Source organism: Elephantulus edwardii, unplaced genomic scaffold (assembly GCF_000299155.1).
Source record: "Elephantulus edwardii isolate Elephantulus edwardi_28Jun2011 unplaced genomic scaffold, EleEdw1.0 scaffold00402, whole genome shotgun sequence".
NCBI lineage: Eukaryota > Metazoa > Chordata > Mammalia > Macroscelidea > Macroscelididae > Elephantulus > Elephantulus edwardii.
The window spans coordinates 245899-259277 of NW_006400152.1; the positions used below are offsets into that span (position 1 = coordinate 245899).

At 39.7% G+C, this 13379-nt stretch overlaps 1 pseudogene; it reads right to left on the minus strand.

Moving 5' to 3' along the window:
* Nucleotides 1-13379, minus strand: part of LOC102872292 — a 35311-nt pseudogene that overhangs the window by 20588 nt on the left and 1344 nt on the right.

Here is a 13379-nt window from a genome sequence, read left to right on the forward strand (position 1 = left end):
CTTCTTTCTTCTTCCTTTCTTCCTTTCTCTCATCCTCCAGCTTTGCATGCTTAATATTCCTTCCCAAGGAATAGTCTATCCTACCTAGCAACACGTCCAAAGTATGAGAGACAAAGTGCTGCTGTCCTTGCCTCCAAGCAGAACTCTGGCTGCACCTTTTCCAAGACTTACCATTTTAACCATATGTTAAGTATGGAGCAGTTGAATTTAAAATTTCTCTTAAGAATACACTTGAATCATTGAACACTAATGATCAGAGACCTGATGAGTTGAGGGGTAACATTAAGAATATCATCCATTAAGAGACAAAAAGGTGACTCAAAGACAGAGACAGGGGAGAAATCCAAAATGGATGTCAGAAGAAATTCTGAAAATTGTACTGAGCCTTATGAAGCTATAACAAAGGGAAGAGATGTTGAAGTAAAAGAACTGAACAGAAAATTTCAAAGACAGTTTCAGAACACAATGCAAAGTAAGTAATAGAATATGCAGAGATCAAGAATTGGAGAATGAAAAGGGAAGAACTTGGTCCCCATCTCTCAAGCTGAAGGAAGAGGAAAACAAATTCAAGCTTCAAGTTGAAATACTTAGAAATACTATGACAAAATCTTGACTGGTCCAGGAAGCATTAAAAGAAGATGGAGAGAACACACAGAATCAATGTATCTAAAAAAAAAGAAAAGCAACAACACCAGGCTGAAACGGAAATATTTCATGAAGGACCATAGAAGCATAGCAATCCATCAGAGAGCTGGACTAAGGATGATAGAGTAAGAACTGATGCCTTTGAATTGTGGTGTTGGAGGAGAGTATTGATTATACCATGGACTGCTAAGAGAACAAACAAATTCATCCAGGAAAGAGTGGAACCAGGGTGCTCTTTGGAGGCAAGGATTTTGAAGCACTATCTGACATACTTTGGGCATATTTCAAGGAGGAACCAGTCCTTGGAGAAGGATACCATTCTTAGATAGCACAAGAGAGGAAGACCCTTGATGAAATGGATTGACTCGGTAAGGCAGTGTAGGTAGATATGTCAGAAACAGTGAAGTTGGCTCAAGACAGAGCAGGGTTCAGGGATGTTTTACATAGGATTGCTGTGAACACAAGAGACTCAATGGCACATAACAGCCACAACAATCATATGAGCAAGATCCAGTGCTAATGAAAGGACAAGTTCTAGCTGCAATAAGGCATTGGCAAAAAATTAGGCCCATAAATAGATGGCATACCAATTGACATGTTTCAATTGACAAATGCAGCCCTGCACATGCTTCACAGTCTATGCCAGGAAATTTGGAGGATAGTTGCCTGGCCAACTGACTGGAAGATATCCATTTTTGTTCCTATTTCCATAAAAGTAATCCTAGACAATGTGGAAGTTATCAAACAGTATCATGAGTATCACATGCAAGCAAATATTGCTGAAAATCGCTGTACCAGTATATAGATAGAGAACTGCCAGAAGTTCAAGCCATAATTAGAAGAGACTGTGGCACCAGAGATATTATGGCTGATGTCAGATGACCTAGCTGAAAGGAAAGAATACCAGAAGAATGTCTGTTTGTAATTATTGACTGTACAACATAACACATTATGGCTAACATTGAGAAGAAAGAGAATTTCAGTACATTTAATTGTGTTCATGAGAGGCCTATAACTACTTCAGAAGTTGTTGTACAAACAGAGTGAGGGAGCACTACCAATTTTAATTTTTTTTAAAGTGCATCCAAAAGATTCTATCCTTTTTTCATACATAGTCAAGCTATATGCTGAGCAAATTATTGGAGAAGTGAGACCCTGTGAAGAAGAATGTGGCATCAGAATTGGGGGAAGACTCAAGACTCAATAACTTTCAGTATAGAGATGACACAATGTTGCTTGCTGAAAGTGAGAAGGACTTGAAACACTTGTTATAGAAGACCAAAGAACAAAGTCTTCAATATGGATTGCATCTCAACATGAAGAAGACAAAAATCCTCATCACTGACCCAAAAAAACAATACAATGATAAATGGAGAAAAGATTGAAATTGTCAATAATTTCATCTTACTTGGATACACCTTGGTAGTAGCAGTTGAGGGTTTAGCGGATGTATTGCATTAGGCAAGTTCACTGTCAGGGACCTCTCCAAATTACTGAGAAGCAATGATATCCGTTTGAAGACTATGGTGCACCTAATTCAGGACATAATCTTTTCAATCACTTGTTATGCATCTGGAAACTGGACAATGAATAAGGACAACAGAAGAAAAATTGCTACCTTTGAAATGTGATGTTGGAGAAGAGTACTGAATATCCCATGGACTGCCAAAAGAGCAAACTGATATGTCTTGGAGAAAGTCAGAGTCCTGGAGAAAAATCAGAGTGCTCCTTAGAGGCAATTATGGGAAAACTTTATCTCACATATTTTGGTTATGTTGCTACAAGAGGCTTTTCTTTGGAAAGGGACACCATGCTTAGAAAGGTATAGGGTCAGAGAAAAAGAGGAAGACTCTCAATGAGATGGATTGACACCGTAACTGCAGCAATGTGTTCAAGGGTTCCACAGATGATGAGGATGGCAGAGGATAGGACAAGATTCATATCTCTTGTTCATAGGGTCACTATGAGTTTTACTTGACTTGACAACACATAACAACAATAATAAGCCACCAAAACTCCAGAAACCATTTAAACTTTCTTTCACAAGGTCATCATGAATTTGAATTGACTTTGTGACACACAGCCACAAAATTTGTTGACTTTCATGTTTTTATTTTAATTGAACCTAAAGTTAGTTTTCCTCCCCTCCTTTTTTCTACTCTTTCCTTTATCTGAAAGCTTGAGAATAGCAAACATATCTCTGTTTTCTTCCAAAAAGATAATTTCAATTCCAAGAAGAAAGTGGTTAAATTACAGACTTACATTGAAGGGCTTCCTATCTGATAAGCCTTTCAAGATGGTAAAAGCCAGGTCCAGGCTGGATGCATGTCCTAAAATAATTCTATGGGAAAAGAGTCCAAAGAATGACAGTTTTAAAATATAGGTTAACGTAAGACAATTTATGGAGTCTCTGGGTGATGAAAACTGTTAGATGCTTGACTACTAGCCAGAACTTCGGTTTGAATCTCAGAGGTGCCTCATAACATTGATCTGGCAATCTGCTTTCAATAGGTTCCGGTTTTCAAACTTTGAAGGACAGCTCTATTCTGCATGCGTAGGTTATGTGATGCCAGAAATGAGTTTCGAGCTGGTTTAGTTTTAGTTTTTATCACCATTTAAATATTTTCTGGGTTGGCCTGATTGATTTGGGACCTAACATTATTTTGTTACAATTTTTAGTAGGTCTTATCTCCTTTTAATTTAGAAAACTTTCTTTCTTAAGCAATAGAAGAAGTCATTAAGAAAATTCATAGAAAACAAATGTTTCTTTCTCCCATTCTCATTTCAATGAGTAAGATTTCTCATTTCTACCACAGGGAGATCGAGTGACAGTAGGTTTAATTTTAAGACGGTAGAAGCTGAACAAAAATTTTGATAGCTAGATAGTTGGCAGCTAAAGATTTTGAAAATGAGCAAATCAATTGTCCATGCTAACCATAAATAGATTGTCCTTGTTAAAAGTGTGTTGTCCCTGCTATCCCAAAGGTTATTCATCTCAAGAAGTTGGAATTTACCAGGCTCTCAGAAGGAGAGACAATTTCCTCTCATTGGAATTACACACTCAGAAACCCAACGGACCATTTGCTTTGAGTAGGAACCAACTCAACATCAATTACACAACCTTGCTTGCTGAAAGTGAGGAGGACTTGAAGCACTTGTTACAGAAGATCAAGGAATGCAGTCTTCAATATGGATTGCATCTCAATGTAAAGAAAACAAAGATTCTTACCATTGGATCGTTAATCAGCTTCTTGATGGATGGAGAGGAGACTGAAGCTGTCAGCAGCTTCATTTTACTTGGATCCACAGTTAACAGCTTTGGTACCAGAAGTCAGGAAATAGGGAGACACATTGCACTGGAAAATCTGCAGTTAGGAATCTCTCCAAATTATTAAGGAGTAGTGATGTTAATTTAAGGACTAAAGTACATCTGATTCAGGCCACAGTCTTTCTGATTACTTGCTATGCATCTGAAAGCTAGACAATGAATAAGGGTGACAGAAGAATTAATACTTTTGAGCTATGGTGTTGGAGAAGAGCACTGAACATCCCATGGATGGCCAAGAGAACAAACATCTATGTACTGGAGATGGTGCAGCCAGAGTGCTCTTTGGAGGCAAGAATGATGACCCTTCACCTCACATACTTTGGGCGTGTTGCTAGGAAGGGCTATTCCTTAGAGAAGGACATGATGCTGGGAAGGAGGAAGGGCTATCTAAACAGTAAAATTCTCAACCAGGGGAATTGACATGGTGATAGCTGTAATGTCAGGAAGTGTGACGATGGTGTAGGATAGAACAGGGTTCAGAGCTTTTCTTCATAGGGTTGCTATGAGTTGTACTCTACTCGACGGCATCTAACAAGAACAGAAGGACCAGCAATTTCTTTCAAAGGGCCTGAGTAAGAACTCAACTTTGTTAGGAGGAAGATAAATGAGAACATTTCAAAGAAGGAACAGATTGACCCTAGAATTTGGAGTTAAATGTGTGACTTATCTTCACGAGGCAACTTCCCAGACCTAGTGACTGAAAGTCCTCATTGTCCTATGTAGGGATGGACAGCCTTTGATGAGATATATGGGTGTTGCTGTTTTGAGAATCATGGTCAAAGTCCCATGTGCCTACATTTGTATAAAGCGAGTGGCTGCTGGTTTTGGACAAACCACATTCATCAAGACAATGACGTCATGGATCCCAAAGTAGTAAGAGTTACTTTAAATTATCAAAGTAGTATAAATCCTTGTAATTTGCATGATACCCTAGGAAGAGCTTCTTCTTTTACCTAGCCATAATACCTAGTACTGTTATTAGATACTGTCAAGTCAGAACAACCCATACCTGATCCTCTCCTCTTGCAGGTTTTCAGAGGAAGATCACAGAGGAAGAGATTGCTTTTCTTTCTTCTGAAGAGCACCTGGAGGATTTTAAAAGCGAAGACACTGGGCAATCTCCTCCTGTAGGATTAACTGCCTCTGAAAACCTGCCAGAGGGTTGGCTATGGGTCAGTTCTGACTCTATGATACACAATGTGCACGTGCGCACGTGCGCGCGCGTACACACACACGCACACACACACATCCTTTCAGATTAGCAGTGCACGTTCTTGCCTATAGATCACCTGAGCTCCTTAATACCTAATACTATTGTTGTTGTGTGGTGTGTTGTTCCATCAGAACCAATCCTTAGCTGATCTTCCGTCAAGTTTTCAGAGGCAGTTAATTACATGGAAGGAGATTACCCATCTCTGACTCAGAGGAACAGCTGGTGGATTAAATACTGCCTTCAGTATTGCAGCGCAGCTTCTTGCCTCTAGGTCAATTGAACTCCCTAATTACTAATACTTGCTGCTGTTGTTTTGTACCATCAAGTTGTCTGTGACCATGTATAGCATCTCTGAACCCTGCTCTGTCTTGAGCCAGTCTCACTAATTCTGACACAACAACAACAACTCTCATTGTCCCAGTTACTATATCATTCTAGCTCATCTGGGGTCTTCCTCTCCTGCCCTGTCCCTCCACCCTTCCGAGTATAATGACCTCCTCCAAAGACTAATCCCTCCTGACCACGTGCCTAAAGTATTTAAGATGGGGCTTCAAAACACTAGCCTCCAAGAAAAAACTTGGTTTCACTCTCTCCAAGACAGATCTATTTGTTTTCTTGTCAGTCCATGATATGTTCAAGAATCTTCTCCAGCGTCATAATTTGAAGGCATCTATTCTTCTGTCATCTTTATTCATTGTCCAACTCTCTAAAGCATGTAAGTAATTGCAAAGACCATGTCCTGGATTAGGTGCACTTTAGACTCTAGACTAACATCATTGCTTTTCAGCACTCTGGAGAGGTTATTGACAGCAGATATTCCCAATGCAATTTGTCTTTTGATTTCCTGACTACTGGTGTTAAAAGAGTGTTGATTGTGGAGCCAAGCAAGCTATAACTGTTAACAACCTCAATCTCTTTTCCATCTATCATGGAGCTGCCAGTTGGCCCAGTGGTGAGAATCTTTGTCTTCTTGATGTTAAGCTTCAATCCATACTGAAGACTACAGTTCTTGACCTTCTGCAGCAAACGCTTCAGGTATTCTTCAGTTTCAGCAAGGAAGGTTGTGTCATCTATGTAATGTAGGTTGTTGATTAGTCTACCTCCAATCCTGATGCCACATTCCTCCTAATAAAGCCCTGCTTCCTGAATGATGTATTCTGCATGTAGATTTAAAAGGTATGAATGTAGGATGCATCTCTAACAGACTCCTCTCCTGATTTTGCATGATGAATTGTTTCCCTGCTCTGTTCTGAGGACTGCTTCCTGGTCCGAGTATAGCTTTTGCCATAAGCACAATCAAGTATTCTGGGATTCCCATTTTTTCTCAAGGTTAGCCATAATTTGTTTTGATTCACACAGTCAAATGTCTTTGCATATTCAATAAAACACAGATAGACATTATTCTGGTACTCTTTGCTTTCTGCCAAGATCCATCTGACATTGGCAATAATGTCTTTAGTGCCACGACTTCTTTTAAACCCAGCTTGTATTTCTGAGGGTAGTTCTCGGTTAATGTACTGTTCTTATTCCCCTAAGGAGTATGGACTTGACTAAAAATGTACTTTTTTATTTAATAAAATGAAAGATGATGTTTTCTACAACTAGTGATATATATATATATATATATAGAGAGAGAGAGAGAGAGAGAGAGAGAACTCTCTCTTCTTCTGTGTGTGTGTGTGTGTGTGTGTGTGTGTGTGTGTGTGTGTTTATCTATTTCTATCTCTTTGCCTCTATCTGTATCTCTGTCGCCATCTATATCTGTATCTCTCACATGCAAGATTCTGCTGCAAATTATCCCCAAACGACTGGAACAACTCATCAACAGAGAACTGCCAGATGTGCAGGTTGGGTTTAGAAGAGGCCGTGGTACTAGGGATATTATAGCTAGTGTTAGATAGACGTTGGCTGAAAGCAGAGAGTACCACAGGAATGTATATCTGTGTTTAATTGACTATGCAAAGGAATTTGACTATGTGAATCACAACAAACTGTGGCTGACTCTGAGAAGAAGTGGAATCCCAGAACACTTGATTGTGCTTATGTGAAACCTATACTTGGACCAGGAGGCAGTAGTCAGAATAGATCAAGGAAACATTGCATGGTCCAAAATCTGGAAAGGTGTATGCCAGGGATATATCCTATCTCCATACCTTTTCAATCTATATGCAGAACAGCTCACGTGGGAGGCTGAGCTCTATGAGGAGGAATGTGGGATTAGGATTGGAGGAACACTCATCAATAATCTGCGTTATGCAAATTACACTACCCTGCTTGCTGAAACTGAGGAGGACCTGAAGCGTTTGCTGCAAACTTTAATATGGATTGAAGCTCAACATCAAGAGAACAATGATTCTGAATGAGGGTTGCAGAGTAGAGTATACTCGGGGGGTGGGGGAGTGCAGGGGGGATTGTGTACCACTGAAGAAGTTTTTCTTTTGCTTTTCAAGGAGAAGAGTGAACTGCGGGTGGGGGTGGAGTGGGTGGGGAGAAAAGTGCAACAATGTATGAATGGAAATGCAAAATCTCTGTAAATGTTCATTAAAATTAATTTTTAAAAAACCCCACCAAAAAATAAAACAAAGATTCTCACCCCTGGACCAATTGGCAGCATCATGGTAGTCAGTGAAGAGATTGAGATTATGAACAGATTTACTTTGCTTGGCTCCACAATTAACACTCTGGTACCAGCAGCCAGAAAATCAAAAGATGAATTACGCTGGGAAAGTCGGCTGACATTGACCTCTCTCTCTTCAGAGTACTGAAAAGCAACAGTGTCAATCTGGAGACTAAGATGCGCATTATCCAGGTCAATTACTTGCTATGCATCAGAAAGCTGGACAATGATTAGCGATGACAGAAGGAGAACTGATATTTTTGAACTGTGGTGCTGGAATATACACCATGGACTGCTAGGAGAACAAACATATTCCTCCTAGAAAGGGTGAAACCAGGCTGCTCCTTGGAGGCCAGGATTCTAAAGTTTCGTCTGACATATTTTGGGCATGTTGCAAGGAGGAACCAGTCCTTGGAGAGGCACATCATGCTTGGGAAGATGGAGGAACAGCACAGGTGAGGAAGACCCTCAGTGAGATGGATTGACTCAGTGACTGGGGTAATGGGAGTAGGTGTGTCAGAGACAATAAGGTTGGCACAAGATAGAACAGGGTTTAGGGCTGTTGTACATAGGGTCACTATAATTTGCAAGCGCCATAACAGCACATAACAACCACAACAAAAATATAGAGATACGTTTCCCTAGGCTACCAGAGCTCCCATATACAGAGGGAGCTCTGGGAGCCTACTAGTAAGAAACTGTACTGCAATCTCTAGGGCACAGGGTTTGAATCCACCAGCTGCACTGCATGAGAACAATGGATAATCTCCTCCCATACGATTTACTGTCTCTGAAAACCCACCAGAGGATGAGTTCTAGGTCAGTTCCTACTCGACAGTACACACCAACACTTTTAAAAACCTTGGAAACCCAGTGGAGAGTCACCAAGAGTAGGTATCTACTTAATGGCAGTGGGCAGTGAGTTTTTCCACACTTACCTTATAGAAATACAGGATCAGGGCCATTGTGTGATTAAAATTCACATCCATCGTGATCTGGAGATCCTCACATTACCTTTGTGTTGTTTATACCAGAGGCATAAAGTTTCTCAATATTGGGATGAGTTGTGCATAAAATATGAAAATATAATTCCAGTATGGGGAGACATTTAGAAGAGATGAATACTTTTTATTTTGGAAATATAATGTTAACATCTTTCTTCAATATTTACCCATTCTTAAAATATTAAATTGCCCTCTAGTTTGATATCAAAATTGGTTTTTGGGTTTTTCTACCCCTTGAAACCAAAACCGTTGGGATATTTCTGACTTATAGAAACTCTACAGGACAGAGGACTCTATAGGACAGAGTGGCACAACCCAAAAGATTTCTAGGGCTATATATTTTTACAGAGGCAGGATGCCACAGTTATCCCCCATGAAGTGAGAAGTGGGTTAAAACCACCAACCTTTGAGTTAGCAGCCAAATTCTTAACCACTGTGCCACCAGGGCTACTTCTTCTATTATAGTAGCTGTTGTTGTTGTTGTTATGTGTCATCAAGTCATTTGTGACTTATAGTGACCCTATGTACAACATCTCTGAACTCTGCTCTATCCTATGCCAACTTTATTGTCTCTGACACAACTACCCCCATTATCCCAGTCACTGAGTCAATCCATCTCATTGAGAGTCTTCTTCTCTTGCACTCTAAAGTCCTTCCACCCTTCCAAGCATGTTGTCCCACTCTAAAGACTGGTCCCTCCTTCCAACATGCTCAAAGCATGTCACACAAAGCTTCAGAATCTTTGCCTCCATGGAGCACATGGTTTCACCCTCTCTAGGATAAAATTGTTTGTTTACTCTTCTCCAGCACCATAGCTTAAAGGCATCAATTCTCCTGTCATTGCTAGTCATTGTCCAGCTTTCTGATGCATAGGAAGTAATTGTGAAGATCATGGCCTAGATAGGCACATCTTAGTATTCAGACTGACATCATTGCTCTTCAGTACTCTGGAGAGAGGTCCCTGACAACTTGTGTGAAAATAATTTTCATTCTAGTAGAAATTAAAACTTTAAACCAAAGCATAAAATTCAAATGAATAGGATTTAGAAGAAAGAGAATTTGTATGTTGAACTTGGCTGGGACTAGAGGATTAAAAGCAGCTAAGTAGTGGTTTTGAGAAGTCCTCTTGGTTAGGCTTCCATTTACTCTACCTGAGTAAGGCATACAAAGTTTTGGCACTGTGAGACTGTTTAAGTTAAATAGTGTTAATTAAAGCCTTATACCCTAAGGGAGAAAAAGCAAGATGGGCCACAAGAGTGTTAGCAGAGCCACTGCTAGGGAATTAATGGAACTCAGGTTTTTCGAAATCTTCCTTGCTGCCTTTTCTGCCTGCCAGCTGCTGTCATTTTCATTATACACAAAATACATTTAAAATATGCATTTATCCCTTGAGAGGAATAGACTATTTGAGAAAAGACAGAGATGACCCAAATTAACTGAATCCAGGGAGGTCTTACTCATATAGATTTTTCTGGTGAAGAAAGCAGAGTGGGAGAGTAATTTGTCCGAATATGTGACATGTTCTTTGTGTTAGCATAAATTGACAGCAATAGCTGTAGTGCTAAAATTGTTCTAATTGTTTACATTCTGGTGATTTTTCAAAACAGAATGCCTAGAATGATTATATTAATTCAATGAATGTCCTACCCATGATTCTTATTCTAAATCTATTGCAGGGAGTTGAAGCAGTTTAGTATCTATGTCTTCCACATCTGTAATGCTACAAATTCAAACTACTTGCCATGAAGTCAGAACCAACTCATGGCTGATACTCTGGGTTTTCAGAGGTTATCACTCAGATGGCAGGAGATTGCTCATATTTGTCCTGCAGAGCTGCTAGTGTATTCAAGTTAGCCAGAGAGGCGCCACCTTTGTGTTAGCAGCACAATTCCCTACGGAAAAGTTTTACAGAGTGCATTATTTTCTTCAAAGATTGTTAGAGTACTTTGCAGACATCTACTAGAAGACCACTCGAAGAGTCAGTAGGTCAAAGATTTTCATTTTTGTGTGTGCAGAATGAAAGGATTAAACTACTAATGCCCAGGGTCTACAAAGTCTAGCTTTTACAATCCAGTCAATGTTTTATAAAGATGAAGCCTTCCAAGTGAGAATAGAAGCACTGTACCCAAATTTGCTTAGAAAGTGCTGACAAAGCTAGGAGTTTCACCAGCATTTCCTGTCTAAAAAACAAGCTCTCAATTCGGTTTTCTCCTGCATTGAAATGGGGATCAGAAACTGTTACTGTTTGTTCAAAAGCAGAAGCTAGAATCATTTCAGAGAAAGAGAGAGCAAAATTGAAATCGAAACTCCACTTCTACCTATCTGTAGAGGCAGCTGAGCGTGTCCACCCACTATGGACTTCTCCCCTCATTGCAAGTGAAATTATTAACCACAGAGGTGTCTTTCACTTTTGTCCTAAATCAGGACATATCTTACCGTATTCAGATAACCAAGTCATCTAATGTCTACCCAGAATAGTTTCCGTCACTTTGTGAGAAGTCTTGCTTCTTTTCCTTTCCACAGTATGTTCAGTGACCTCAGAACTGAAAAAGTTTTAGTCTGCCTTAGCAATTGGACAAATTTCCTCTATTAATCAAAATACTCTATGAAATAAGCCATATCCCAAGGGAAGGATGAGAACTGCATGGTATGCAGATGCTTGCTACTTTTTCACTTAAAAAAATCCTAGAACCTTCTGGAGATACAGAATTAAGAGTTAAGAAATGCAGATTTAAGAAAATGAAGCAACACAAAAAAAGAAGGAAACTTTTATTAGGAAGTCCCATTCATTATTTATTATTGTAGTGGACCACAAGTAGTTTATACCATACTGTATTTTAATATTTCAGTGTTGGTGGCAGAAAATAAATAAAAACAGAGAATATTTTCATGTCACAATGGGTGTTAGGTTATATAGGGTAATGTGGGGAGACCCTAACACCAGAAACTGAGAATTGCCAGGAAACTAAAGGCACTTTCAGAACTTCCTCAGAGGTTGTTGTTTTTGCTAAAATACTTCCTTTTCAAATATAAATTTCAAAGTGTAGATGTTCAAGTATTACTTCCTGTCAGGAACTTTCTCTTATATCTCTTAGATTTACTGTTTTGTTATTTGCATTTCTGTAGATGTTACCTAACTAAACCTATTAAAAGCACTTGGTGCAGCAGCCTTCAATATGCATTGCATTTCAATGTCAAGAAAACAAAGATTCTTACCATTGAACTGATAGGCAACATTATGACGGATGGAGAAGAGATTGAAACTGTCAATAACTTCTGCTTACTTGAACCCGTAATTAACACCTTTGGTACCAGCAAGTCAAGAAATAAGGAGACACTGGGAAAATATGCAGTTAGGGACCTCTCCAAATTATTGAGGAGTAATGATATCAGTTTGAGGACTAAGATGTGTCTGATTCAGGCCATGATCTTTCCAATTATTTGCTATGCATCTGAAGGCTGGACGATGAATAGGGATGACAGAAGAATTGATGCTTTTCAGCTGTGTTTTGGAGAAGAGTGCTGAACGTCCATGGACTACCAAAAGAACAAACAAATATATCTTAGAGAGGGTGCATTCAGAGTTCTCTATGGAGGCAAGGATGATGAGGCTTCACCTCATATACTTTGGGTATATTGCTGGAGGGGCTATTCCTTGAAGAAGGACATGATGCTGGGAATGGAGTAGGGTTGGAGAAGGAGAAGAAGACCCTCAACCAGGTGGATTAGCATGGTGACTACTGCAATGGGCTCTTGTGTGTCAGGAAGTGTGAGGATGGCACAGGATAGAACAGGATTCAGAACTTTTGTTCATAGGGTTGCTATGAGTAACACTCAACTTGACAGCACCTAATAGAAAATCAACAACCCCAGATAGATTTTGAGTTCCCTGAGGGTACTAAAAATACTTATCCTTGCAGTGTTCATGCGTAACACATTGCCTATTATATAATTAATCACCATTGAATTGGAACAGTCTCAACGCTGACCCTCCCTTGGATTTCCAATGCTATAAAGAGAACATCCTCTCCCTCTGAGGTGCTTGTGGCTTTGAACTGTTAGAGAGACATGGTCTTTGATAGCAGAACAACTCCATGAGAACTATGTCAGCAGGGCTTGTTTGTTTAGTATATATATTAAAAAGCTCACGCTCATTGCTGTTGACTTGGAACTGACTTACAGCTGATGCTCCAGCGGGTTTTCAGAGGCTGTAAATGGCATGGGAGGAGATTGCCTATTTTTTTAAAAAATGAGAAGCAGTTAGTGGATTCAAATCACCAGAGAGCTATTGCCTTTATGTTAGGCAGTGGGAACTCTTTACACACTACTCTATCTGTGTTCCCTTGTCTAGGATATAGTAAAAAAGCATAGCTTTTTTTTTTCTTCTTTTTTAAAATTGTCATTTTACTGCTCCCCACTGTAGTTCCCCACACACCCACTCTCCCTTTTTTGCTGACCATAGTTTGCAGGCTATGGGGGAACAGGGAACAAAGCTGGGGTCTGGCGCCCCCAAGATGCTGCCAGCGGGGGAGAACAAGTCACAATTACAAATTATCACAACAATTAGCGTCT